Source organism: Falco peregrinus, chromosome 7, assembly GCF_023634155.1.
Source record: "Falco peregrinus isolate bFalPer1 chromosome 7, bFalPer1.pri, whole genome shotgun sequence".
Lineage (NCBI taxonomy): Eukaryota > Metazoa > Chordata > Aves > Falconiformes > Falconidae > Falco > Falco peregrinus.
The window spans coordinates 69,226,222-69,238,934 of NC_073727.1; the positions used below are offsets into that span (position 1 = coordinate 69,226,222).

General features: G+C 39.9%; 1 protein-coding gene across 1 annotated transcript in view; it reads left to right on the forward strand.

Moving 5' to 3' along the window:
* Positions 1-7,871: 7,871 nt before the first annotated feature.
* The window catches only part of DLGAP2 (DLG associated protein 2), a 109,535-nt gene continuing 104,693 nt past the window's right edge, over positions 7,872-12,713 (forward strand). The window contains exon 1 of the mRNA XM_027787864.2: positions 7,872-7,934. The gene's annotated coding sequence lies outside the window, so the exon portion shown is untranslated. The remainder of the gene's footprint in view (positions 7,935-12,713) is intronic.

The window sequence follows — 12,713 nt, forward strand, 5'->3', positions numbered from 1 at the left end:
GTGGGAGTTGGTGATGCCAAAACCAAGATGACCCCTGACAGCTTCTGTGATCCCCTTCAATATATTTCATTTTATGCTTTTTCCAAGATAGAACCTGAGGGGTGCAGCCAGCTTCCTCTCCTTGGTTTAATAGGCTGTGTACATGGGTACTCTGCCCGGTAGCTGAAGCCTGGTTTCACAGTCCTGCTAACTGGAACTGTGCTATATAAAAGTGGACAGGCTGGATGAAAGCAAGAGATCACGGATTCCTTAGTCCTGCTCTTCGGGGGATGGGGAGAGTGATAGTTTTGTTTTAGCAGTCTTGGTAGTAACCTGAGCTATGTAAAATGCTGGGATTCTTCAATATTTATTAGTGTAATTTATATGAGAAATGTGTTTGTGTTTGGAAAGCCAAACAAATTCTGTCTCTTGGGCACAACTTAATATGAATAACAAATCCTCTAAGTTATGAAATGGGCAGATAAAAACATTTTTTTAAAAATAGGGAAAAAATGCAGAGAACCGCATTGTGCCACTGGAAAAACATGTACCATAAAGCCATTTGAATGAAAATGTCTGAAAATGGCATAGCAGAGTAACAAAAATGTACGGAGGAGAGTGAGAAGGATGATGAAAGATTTAGAACAGCTTTGCCATAGTAAAATACTAAACAGATTCCTTCATTTGGGAAAAAGAGGACTGAGGAAGGGATATGGTAGGTGTCTGCACAATTATGAATGATACAGACACAGTGAATAGGGATCGATGATCCATTTTTTTTCACAACCAAAGAACTAGTGGCACATGATTAAATTATCCGGCAACCTGATAAACAAACAAAAGGGAAATTCTTTTTCAAATGAAGCATAATTAAATTATAAAGTGCATTGGCACAGGATATGGTAGAGGCTATCAGTATAAATGGGCTCAGAGAAGATTAGATCAATCCATAGAGGATGGATCCATTGGTGGCTATTAAAAACAATGGTCTAGATCAGGAGTTCTCAAACTACGGCCCGTGGGCTGGATATGGCCCCCCAGGGTCCGCAATCCAGCCCCCGGTATTTACAGACACCCCCCCGCCGGGGGTTGGGGGGGAAACCAAGCAGCCGCAGATGACTGCCTGCCACTTCATCCGCGCGCCGGCCCCCTGGTTAAAAAGTTTGAGGACCCCTGGTCTAGATTAAAATTCCATCTCGGGAAGTCCCTTAAGTGCCGATTGTGGGAAGCTGGAAAGGTATTCTAGGCAATCTGTGTATTTCCCCTGTTTACAGCAGCATCCACTTTGGACCAGTGCTGGATCCAGCATACTGGGATGAACAGACCTTTGCCAGATCTATCAGGAAACCTTTTATATGTGTGTGTGAGAAAAAATGAGAACAAAAAAAAGAGAGTTAATGCAAGAAGAGCAAAAGCAACTTAATTAAACAGTGGTTTCCTTTTACTGTTAATACTTTTCACACAGGCCTCTTGCAAAGGAAACTTCAACAACCTTAAATCTCCTACTATCATTTTTAATTTTTACTTCAATCAGAATTTTCCCAGCCCTGCTGTTTTTCTGTGCATTTGTTGTTTATCAGCATGCTATCAAAACAATGCTCAAGAATATTGTATTTGACAATACTGCCACCTGGGCTACATCTGTAGTAGTAAATTTAAATACCAGGAAAAAGGCCCAACAAATAGGAATTTGATTATTTATTATGTTGGTTAGAGAGATTCCTGTCTTAGTTTTCACTGTCCCAAATATTCCCAGGCTTGACTAGGGAGTTAGCACAGACAAGGGACCATTCCCAGTAACAGTTCGGGTGAGGCCAGCCAGTTCTTGAGGATACGGCTAGACCATGCCAGTTGGCATCCCGGCCAGAGGATGAGACTTTGCCATGCCTAATTTACTATGTAGATGTTGTAAAATTGATTGGATGTAACCTCTTGTGGACTGTGTTAGAAAAGGAATAGGCTTGCCACAAGTGGTTTTAGCCACTTGGAGAAGATCCAAGCCAAGCCAATTAGCAGTCTCCCGGGAGGAGTGAGGGGGCTGTAACAGCACCCAGGCGTGCATGCATTTGGTCATTTCCTTTAGGTCAGGATCAGCCTAATGAGAGTCCTCAGTGACACATACCCTGAGCAGACTGGAGGTATCTTTGGCCAGGGTCAAAGGCCATCTGCAAGGAATACTTTAATTGGACAGCAGGCTAGTGGACTTTGAGGTACAGGAGGTACCTCTCTCCTCAGTCTCTAAGTATCTCTATTCTAGAAGGGGTGATTTGGTTTTCTCAGATCATGGAGTGATGCGGTACTCATACTCTGGACACATTTTATGTTGTGCAATTATATGACCAAATGAAGTTGCACCTGCTGTTTAATCCAGACATTTCAAGGTTTGTGTTTTATTTCATCTGTTGTCAGAGTTAATATGCCAGGTGCTATACAAGACAGAACTAAAAGAACAACAGCTACCATAGGGAGTTTACAGGCTGAAAGAAAAGCACACATAGTAAAAAAACGGTGGGAGGTCCAAAGCAGGCCAATAATAAAGAAATTAAAATCCAATTAACTAAGAAGTTCAATATCGGTTGCAGTTCAATCTTACTCTTGTATTGCAGTGGAGAAGACAGTTCATTGCTTATAAGTCTTACTGATGTGAGCCTTTTAAAGTATGTGAGTGTTGTGGTTTAACCCTGGCTGGTGACCAAGCCCCACGCAGCAGCTCGCTCGCTTCCCCCACAGTGGGATAGGGGAGAGAACTGGGAGAGTAAAAGTGCGAAAACTTGTGGCTTGAGGTAAAGACAGTTCAATAGGTAAAGCAAAAGCCACACGCACAAGCAAAGCAGAACAAGGAATCAATTCACCACTTCCCACTGGCCGGCAGGTGTTTGGCCATCCCCAGGGAAGCAGGGCTGTATCATGCATAACAGTTACTTGGGAAGACAAATACCATAATTCCAAACGTCCCCCCCCTTCCTTTTTTTCCCCCCAGCTTATATACTTGGCATGACGTCCCATGGTATGGCATACCCCTTTGGCTAGTTTGGGTCACCTGTCCTGGCTGTGTCCCCTCCCTACTCCCCGTGCCCCTCCAGCCCACTTGCTGGCAGGGCTGGAGAAACTGAAAAGTTCTTGACTTAGTATGAACATTCCCAGGCAACAACTAAAACCATCCGTGTGCTGTCAACACTCTTCTCACACCAAATCCAAACCACAGCACTGCACCAGCTACCAAGAAGAAAATTAACTCTGTCCCAGCTGAAGCCAGGACAGTGAGCAACAAGTCCACTGAGACTGGGGCCTATTTTGTGGATGGATGGGTTATGAAAAAAGTATGATTAGGAGATGGAAACAGTGTGCCTGGTTATTGAGGGCAGAATGAATGCATAAAAAAGAGGGTCAACACAGAGGCATATCTTGGTGCAAGACTTTGCAGGTGAAGAAAGAGAATTTAAACGGATAGGTCAGGCTTAGAGAGGTCAAAACTGAGATGATATATTTGAAAGATGGGTACGGTGATTATCAAACTCAGGAAAAGCAGTGATATCAGATTGTTTCTATGCAGTGACTTTCAAAATGCTCACTTAGACCACAGGCAGACAGCAACGGGGTAGAAGAGAGTGTGTGTCCCTTAGCTCGTACAGAAACTTCACTTCCCTGACCCAGAACACAAAGTAACATCCTACTCTACTCACCCGCCATCCAATGCCAAGCGCAGCTCAGGCATGATTCAGAGTTGATCCCCCAAGAGATCAGCTGCACCTCCTTTACCCAGTTTTTAAACAGATGTGATTCTGTGGGCTTCAGCAGTTTTATTTTGGATTTACCTTAGACTGTAACCTATTCTCTAGAGACAAAAAAACGAGTAGAAGCTAAGGGTCCCTCTGTACTTGTAACTGGTTGGGAACACGCCGCACACCTGAGCAATGGCAACAACCATCCCTACCACAGCACATGCCCTTGCCCAGGTTTGGCTCATGCCAGCCAGCACTTCCCCAGGTAATGCCTCCCTAGCAGGGTAAGGAACAGCACAAGCCAGGGCACACTCCTGACAGACACCCATCCTGTTCTGAGGACAAAAGCTGCGCCATGCCAGCTTGATCTTGGGCACTGGTCCATTTCATTTCCCACTGTACATGTAGTAGCCTCAGGGTTGAGTAAGCCATATGGATCTGTCAAGCTGGTTCCAGCTCAGCAATGTCTCCTGACATTTCCAAGCTTAAGTCTGGAGAACTTCAGCTGTGAAAGGTTCCTATCACAGTCTTGAGTGTCGTCTGTGCACTGTTGCACTGAAATGCATGACAGATCCATCACATTTTTTAAAAAGAAAATGAGATGCTAGATGTAAATGAGTTTATGCCTCCTATTTATGCAGATCACAGCATCATTTTACTGTATGTTCAGCTTTCACAGAAGCAGATATCTCTGTACTTTTAAAGCCTATCATTTTTTATTGCTATTTTGAGCTCTGTTGAGAGTGAAGACTTCTCCCACTATTTTTTAGTTTCAGTTTCAGAGGCAGGTTTTTGCTTTCTATTTAGACCAGTCTGTGGTGCAGTAGTTTGTATATTGAGAGGGGATTTTAACTAGTAATTTTGTCCCTTGTCTGTAGACTGTGTGTTCCGTATATTTTTTAAAATCTTAAGTTGTAAATCATTCTATTTTCATGATCTCATCTTTGTTTGTCAATGCCCATTGGAACAGTGCTAAGGCTACCATTTTCCTCTATGTCCACGGCTGTAGAACGTTCTGCCAGTAGGCCCACCTTGACCGAAGGGCAAGCTGAAATACTGTGGATCTATGAGACAAAGGAGGCGAATGACATGAAATGAATGCACCATTTTATGACACTTGAATTTCAGCATGCACAAAAATTCTGTGGTAATCCGCCTGACTTCATTACCATGAGATATGAAGGCTATTGCTGTGCTCATGAATGAAGGATATGCTTTTCATTTCTATGGTCAGTAATAAAATCAGTAATTTCTAGGAAAAATGTAAACTGAATAAGTAAAGACTGTGTATGTCTGTTTTTGAAGGAATAATATGACTTTGAAGTACAATTCAACCTCACACAAAGATTGTCTTTGTAATATTGCAAGAGCCACTGAGACTTTAGATTATGTTTCATAAGTGCAGAATACAAAAATTTAATCTCTTCAAGGGCTGAAGGAACTGACAGTAGCCATTTGAAAAGACAGTCTAAACAATGAATTAGTAATGTGAATAGGTATAATCATAAAATATAAAGAAATTAGAAGTACTCATGCTTAGGAAGTAAACTAATCACTAAGAGCTACTCATATCCCTAATGCAGATTCATAAACCCAAGGAAATCACAAAGGAGTTTTAAGTTCCTTTGAAACATTTGCAATTGACCCTATTCAAAACAGAATACAGCTTTTTTTGCAGAATGGAAATTCTAACTTTTTTGTGCTCTCTATACGATCTTCTAGGCAACATGCTCGCTGACACTAACATATGTATTCATATAGGATAGCTATGAGAAAGAAATCAATTCTAATCCTAAATCTACTGGAAAATTGAGGCAGAAAGAGATTGACTGAATTGTACAAATTTGCACTGGGTTTCTTACAGCAAAGTTAGAATCTGACTTAAGGATCCCATTGCATGACCTTTCCTATTCATTTTGAAAAGAAAATTTATTTTCTTCCTTTTTTCTGCAAACATGCCAAAGCCATAAACATTTAGTCTAGTTTAGCCTACCCCTAAAATTTTTGTCTAGTTTTGAGCAGAGCTTGTGAGAATAATGCTGACTTCTTGCAAGGGAGAAATAATGTTAAGCATTTTATTTTCTTTGGATTATTGTACAAGTGTTTCTGAATATATGTATATGATACAACTTTGGAATAAATTAATAGCTTCTTTTTGAAAAATACAAAACTACTGTTTCAATGTAAAGCTTGTTTATTATGAAGTTAACAGTAAGATCTCCTAGTTTGTTTCATGAATGTAAAGGATCTTTCAGAATATTTTTGTTATAACTTTCATTTGATTCCTTATTTCTCTGCAGCCAAATTAGAGGACAGGCATATGAGTTATACAACATAGGCAGATCATGTGAGCGAAGTCTCCATGGAAACTGCCTAATTTGTGCTTTTATTTAATTAGAGTTGTCCATTACCTCTGAAAATGAAATTTAATTTAAATTCATATGCCAGTCATTTTTTAAATTGTGTATGACTCTTTATCCATCACTTAACAAGATCTCTAGTAGGCTGTATTTTAGCAGAGTGAGTTTATTTAACAATTGAGTTTATAAACAAGATGTTTATTTGACAGTTCAGCTTATCCAACATTCTTAACATCCTCGGGACTTATTTTCTGTGCAGTGTTTGTGCTATAACTACCCGTTGTTATCATTTTTATATTCTTAACCTCATGAATTGTCAATACCAAGAACAATTGTTTGAGAGTATCTACAGGAGTATGTTCACTCATTTTGCTTGCTGTCAGATAATTGGGAAAAAAATCATAGCACAAATAAAAAGTGCAACCAAGACCAAGAAATACACAAAAGACATGTATTTGTTAAATGGAGCATTGAAACAGGAAAAACAGTGTGTGTGTTGTAAGCTGAACCACAAAAACCAGCTTGTCTGATACAGGGGTTGAGGTAGTCTGAAGAAAAGTCTTGAGTTGGTTCAGACTGATGGGAATGTCTGCCTGAGGATATAGAGAACATGAATTTATGTGAGTTATTTAGAAGTCATCAATCCTCAGTTGTGCACTACAGAAACGTGGTCTGCAATACCTGATTTTATCTTTCTCTGAAGAATTCCTGGTTGAATGTATTGTGAGAGGCTATGGAGTACTCCACTCTTTCACTGTTCTTTTTAGGTGTCTGTGCTTGTAGCACACACAGATGGTAAGAAAGTAAGTAGAAGGCTGTATATACTCAGAGAATTTCCACTCAGCTGAGACATCAGCAAATATGGTTAATAGGGCAAAAATATTTGAAAAAACATTAAAAAAGCCTATACTATTGTGTACTTGTATGAAACACATCACTGCAATATTTTGTATCCTAATCTGTGTATTCTCAAGCCAATCTTGTACCTTAAGGAATTGTTACTGGCCCAATTTTCCATATGCAGCTCCGTGTTAGAAATATCTGAGCTAGGTGCCAGGTCCAAATTAATCTGTATGCCAGCATGACAAGAGCACAGTGCAGAGGCAACAAGCTGTGATTCTAAAAGCGACATAGGCAGGGTTGCTAAAAGCTGCGCTTAGGCCATTTGGCAGGTTTCTGCGTACCTCACTGCATTTATACAGCATAGACAAATAGCCTGAACTTAAGTACTTTTCTAGAATTACAGAAGTTGTCTCTTGCACAAAAGTAAATGTTATTGATAGGAGAAAGTCACCATAACAGCATTATCAGTGTTCAGAATCGCAGAGTTGAAATGGTTGTGAATAAAAGATAAAGAAAGTGGCCTGAGAATCATGAGTGGCATTATTATCATCAGAGATGGGAAGTGCTAAAGCTGCAACTGCAGGACTGACAATAATGATTCTTTCTGGAATAAATACATTAAGCCTAAAAGGCAGTAGAATTCAATGTGACTAAGCAAAGCTGAAAAGAACAATGTAAAAAATGTTATAAAAAAAAAGGCATTTATGAATATTATGACACTAGTGATGAGAAAACGTTTGGCAAAATGAACAAAAAAAAAAAAAAAGAAGAAGAAGATCACTAGAACAACTTGCAAAGAGGAATAGATACTACAGATAATGGCACCTCAACAGCTTCATGGTATCAGAGATACTGACTGGCCATAGGTATCACTGAGTGGGTTTAAAAACTAGTGGAGAGTTTATGTCTGGATATACAAAAGTATCAGCATTATTAAATAGCTACTTTGTTTCTGTCTTTTCAGAAGAAGAGGGTGGCGATCTGCTCAAGTCGGGCTTCAGTTTTCCAGGGACGCCAGAGGAGGAGCTAGGTACAGATACCATCTCTCAGATAACTTGTACAGCTTGTACATCCAGAGGCTGGTGCAGCCATGGGGGTGAGGAGGCAGGAGGCTGCTCTGTGGTACAGCCTTTCTCCAGCCACAAAACCCACAGCAGGCATGGTACCGGGCGGTGATAATGAGAGTGGCCAAAAACCTCTCAGTCCAATCTTCCTGGAAATTTCTCACCTACTATATAAGGTTAGAGAATCAAAAGCATCAGATTTGGGTAACATCCAGGCAACCAAGAATTCATAAGAAGGTGTTAAAGGAAATTATCAGCTTTCCTTCTTTTGTCTTTATCTTTTTGTCTTACCTCCTAGAGAACATAATAATTGCAGAAAGTTTTCAATGTTACCTTTTAAATTTAAAACAATAACAGAAGCAAGAAGTCAGAAACTCATAGAGCCCATGAGTGAAATCTTGATACCTCTGTCTCACAAGGCTAGTAGTAAAATGTCCCACTGGCTTCAGTGTAGCCAGATTTATACCTTTCAGATTGTACAAACCTGAGTTTCTGTTTGTGGAATTTCATATTCAGATTGTCACTGTTTTATGTGAAATCCATCAAAATTTTAATTTATATGCGATTCATTTATGTGGTTATTTTTGGAAGAGAAATATGGAAAGTCATTTCTGTGTGTTTGCTGGTTAAAGCTCCCTTTATTCAAAGTGAACATACTTACATTTCAGCAGTTGGTGTAACAGTAATTTTTCTGTTTATGCATATGCTGATGTTAATATATTACAACTCTTTATTTTGTGTTATTAGTGTACTTTTCTGTTTGACAAGAATATTATAAACTCTTGCACACTGATAGGGAGATAAATCATAGGTGCTATATTAAGGAAAAAAACCAACAGCTTGAAGAAGGAGCATGACTTCAGGCAGGGATTGTCATCATGTTTAAATAGGCTCTTAGAACAGGATTTTCTAAAACAGGTAGTGTTGCCACTCGGTTACACTCAAGTCAGGGAGTTCCGTAAATGTTCAGTGTAAAAATACCAGTATTGGACTTGTTTGTCCACTTAATATTCAAAAACAAGTGAAAAATGTGAAGTTACAAAGATTGAACAGAAGGATCTTTTAAGGAAGAAACTGAAGAACCTTTAGGCAGTTTCTATCTTAATTAAAATAGTGTAAGAGGGAAGATACAGTTAAACAAGGCTCCCTAGGAACCTCACATGTGAATCCTACAGGAGTCATGGAATGAGCACACCTCTCAGTGTTCTTGAACATTGGGGTTTTTTTACCCTGCTGCCCCATTTCACAGTACACGGGAAGGGGTTCAGATGCCCTGGGGTAGAATTCTTCTCATCTAACAGTGGAAAATAGTTCAGATGTAGATGTCTAAATTGTGGATATCTGAACTTCCTTGAGAGTCAATGAAGAGTGATAGACTTTTCTAGGACATAGCAGATTTGGCCTACTTTAGAAACTTAACATAGGGTGAGATGAGTCATGCCCTAGAAGTATCTCGAAATTGTTCTCCTTCCCATTTGGTTGAGAAAGAACTGCAGGATTTCTGAAGCCAGAGGAAATGATGTATAAGTTAATAGTATTAAACGTCAGGTGTCTACAGGAGTAGGGACACTCATGTGAAATAGGTAATCCAAGATTAACACAAAGCTATAAACTAAACTGATCAATCATCCAGAATCCTGATTAGGAAGAAGAACAAGGGATTAGTCAACAGAAATGAGGAACAGGAAAGCAAAAATCTTGAATGAAATCACAACCAGACTACAGAGAATCTAAGCTGCTTTCAAAAACTTCAGCTATTTATGGCCAGAGGATTGGAAAAAAATACGCTAAAAGCAACGAAAGATCTCTCCTTGCTCCTAAATTTTGGCTCCTTATCGGTATCCTCTGAAAATATGTTCCAAAGATTGCTAGGTAATGAATGGAGAGAGGTGGGTGGCTTTAATATTTTCAGAAGGAAATCCTGTCCTGCTTAGCTGCCAAACCATAGATGGCCAAAATAGGTGGACTGGATACCATCAGCAATGTAAAACACATGATGTCCCATTCTCCCTTACAGAGAATCACTGTAAAACAAGGAGCATACTATGGGAGATGTAAATTGGGAAGACTTTTATAAAAGTTTTGGGATAGTCAGTTAAGTTCGATGTAGACAAGCTTTGTAGTTACAGCTGTGCTAGTGGTTAACACCTCTACAGACAGCTGGTGCATATCCGTCTGTCTGTCCCCCATTGTTGTGTTCCGTTACTTGAAGATTTGAGTTTGAGGCCATGAACTGAACATAACATTTGTGAAAAAACTACAAACTATTTAGCTCTGTCTCACTCTCCACTTTTGCTTGCTGTTGCACATGTGTAAAGTTAAATATTCGTTGGAGGGAAATCTGAATCTGAGAGGATACTCTAACCACTGGGCTATGGAAATGGGCTCTCTCTCAATATGTATACACATCTCAATGACTATGTAATTTTTTTCTATGAGCAGCCTCAGTCTGAAGTACTGGTAGCGATATTAATTTCTTGGGGGGGGTGGGGGGGGCGGCGCAGGGGACGACACCACAGAAAGGGCTTTCCTTGAGAAGTAAAACAATTGCCCCAAGACAATGCAGAATCTTTAAGGTAGCTTTAACTGCAGGGCCATTCATTATTCTAGACTCTCACTGTCCCAAGGAGCTTCAAGTTATGATCTCTCTGGAACTGAAAAATCTCTGGCTCCAGGCTCTTAGTTTTAAAGTAGGTTTAATACTTTCTAGTGAGGTTTCAGGGCTTTGGTGGGGATTAATTGATGTTCGCACAGTATCTCACCAGAGTGAAAATGCTGAATAGTCACTAAATAATATTATTAATACAATGATCCACTGCCTTAATTGGGAAAAAGTATCAAGGGATGGGACTGATCTCAACTCTTTTACATTATTGATTCTATAAAAGACATCATTAGTTAAAACAGGCAGGAATGCAATGGATTCCTTCAAAAAAAGCTTACCCAAGCGTTCATAGTCAGTTCTCAAGAACAATCTTTCATAGCTTTTCCATTACCTTTTATTTTTTAATAGAGTTCAAGGTGATAAGTATTGCCACGGTTACAAGATTCACACTCACACCAAAAATTCCTGTCCTTTTCACTAGGAATATCTCAAATAAGCAACCCGATAATGACAGCAGGGCATGGTGGAAGAAGCAAGAGATCTGACATGTGTGATCTCAAGCAGCTCACTCTAAGTCTCATGGAAACTGGCGTTCTAGCTGGTGGTTATAAAATCTGGACAATGTTAATGTATTAGAAAATAAACATTTTATGAAACTACTTCTTTTGATGCAAACTAGAAACTTCTTACAATCTTCCTTACTTTAGGCATGTATAGGGTAAAACAACAATTTGCTTTGGGTGTCGAAACCAAATAGTGCAATCTTAACAAGAGACATGGAAAATGTGCCATGTTCAAATGGCATTCAAATAGTAAAACATGTGAACAGGCAAGATGGGCTGACCTTTTCTCTAAATATAGATTTTTATAGGTAGTAGATGCACAAAGTGAAGAGGGAAAAATAGTTTATTGAAAAATTGTATAAACTTTCTATAGATGAGGAAAATATTTTACAGAAGTTCAACACTTAGCAGCTTCTAATGTTAAGCAAATAAAGAGAACACACACTAAATGCTTTTTGTTTCAGTAAAGTACTGTTTTCAGGAAAGGATATTGAGTTGAGGTTAAGAAAAAGGTTAAAACCTATAAAACATATAGCAGTTAGTAATAATGCTCTTAATCTGCCAGGATTGCAAAGTAAACTGTAAGGGACTTTAAAGGCAGGTTATAAAAATGTATTTTTATTTCACAGTTGATGCAGTCATGCTTTTGATTAATTGGTATAGTTCAAGTGTCAGACAGTAACTCATGGTTATTCAATCACTATTGATTGCATGATCATGCCTCTATGACCTTACATATTGAAAGGAAGAAAAGACATAGCCATTCTTGAAATAAAAAAATATGTGAAGGCCTGACTTTCCAGTCCGTCTGTCTCTCTACCGAATTATCCAGCCTTCCTCAGTGCAGTCAGTATCTGAACACTGTGCACTTTTCATGGGTTTTAGCTTCATATAACAGGCACAACAGGAAATTTTCCCAAGAACAGACAAGGGGTTGGCAGTGGGTGCTTGGCGTTCCTTCCTCTGTGCCAGATCCATGCCTCAGTCTACTTTCCCCTAGTGCAGGGGTCCTCAAACTATGGCCCGCGGGCTGGATACGGCCCACCAGGGTCCTCAGTCCGGCCCCCGGTATTTACAGAACCCCCCCGCCGGGGTTGGGGGTGAAACCAAGCAGCCGCAGATGACTGCCTGCCACTTCATCCGCGCGCCGGCCCCCTGGTTAAAAAGTTTGAGGACCCCTGCCCTAGAGCATCCAGGGATGGTTAAACAGCTGTAGGCTTTGACTGGGGCTGGTGGGTCTTCAGTCAGACCATGTGGCTTGGCCACACAAAATGAACTGGTACAGTGACACTTGTCCTTCTAATTATCAGGCACAGTAACAAATCCTTTGTTTTAAATTCTTAGATGGGCATTATCCCAAAGACTGAATGCCTCCCTGCTTTCTGACACTAACCCTCAAAGGTACAGAAGTTATTTTTATTCCTGTGCTATGATGAACTGAGGCAGGGAGTCTACCAGAGATGTCCACAAAGATTAACTTTAACCCAGTAAGGCAAGGTCAAGCCTCTCCATGACCGCTGTCATCACTTCCCGTGGCCTTATTCTGGATCACACAAAAAAATCATGGCTGGACAGGA